The sequence below is a fragment of the Myotis davidii genome, unplaced genomic scaffold, assembly GCF_000327345.1.
Source record: "Myotis davidii unplaced genomic scaffold, ASM32734v1 scaffold896, whole genome shotgun sequence".
Classification (NCBI taxonomy): domain Eukaryota; kingdom Metazoa; phylum Chordata; class Mammalia; order Chiroptera; family Vespertilionidae; genus Myotis; species Myotis davidii.
Window position 1 is genome coordinate 104,458 of NW_006287365.1, and position 658 is coordinate 105,115.

Genomic DNA, 658 nt, shown 5'->3' on the forward strand with positions numbered 1-658 from the left:
CTAGTCCCGTGATGGCGAGCCTATGACACGAGTGTCAGAGGTGACACGCGAACTCATTTTTTTGGTTGATTTTTCTTTGTTAAATGGCATTTAAATATCTAAAATAAATATCAAAAATATAAGTCTTTTTTTTTTACTATGGTAGCAAATATCAAAAAATTTCTATATGTGACACGGCACCAGAGTTAACTTAGGGTTTTTCAAAATGCTGGCACGCCGAGCTCAAAAGGTTCGCCATCACTGCCCTACTGGGTTGTGAGGAGGCCCAGAGTGGCGGTGAGGAGCTAAGTTGAATGGAGTGAGGGGCACTGGACTGCCTGCCTAAGAGTTTCAGAATCTCTAAGAAGACCAGCCTGGGTGGAGTGAACGTGGGCAGGGAGGTAGGGGAGAGACAAGAGTCAAGTTGCCAGATTGAGCAAAATAAAAACACAAGTGACTTAATACAAACTTTAATTTCAGATAAACAACAAATAATCTTTTAGTACGCACCATAAAATATTTGAGGCATACTTATAGTACAAACTATCTATTCTTTACCAGAAATTTGCATTTAAATTAGCATCTTATGTTTGATCTGGCAACCTGAGGTGGATGGGGGGGTGGAATGGACCCGGGAAAGAAGGGTTAGGACACGAGGGGCAGAGGAAGAGTGGCTAAG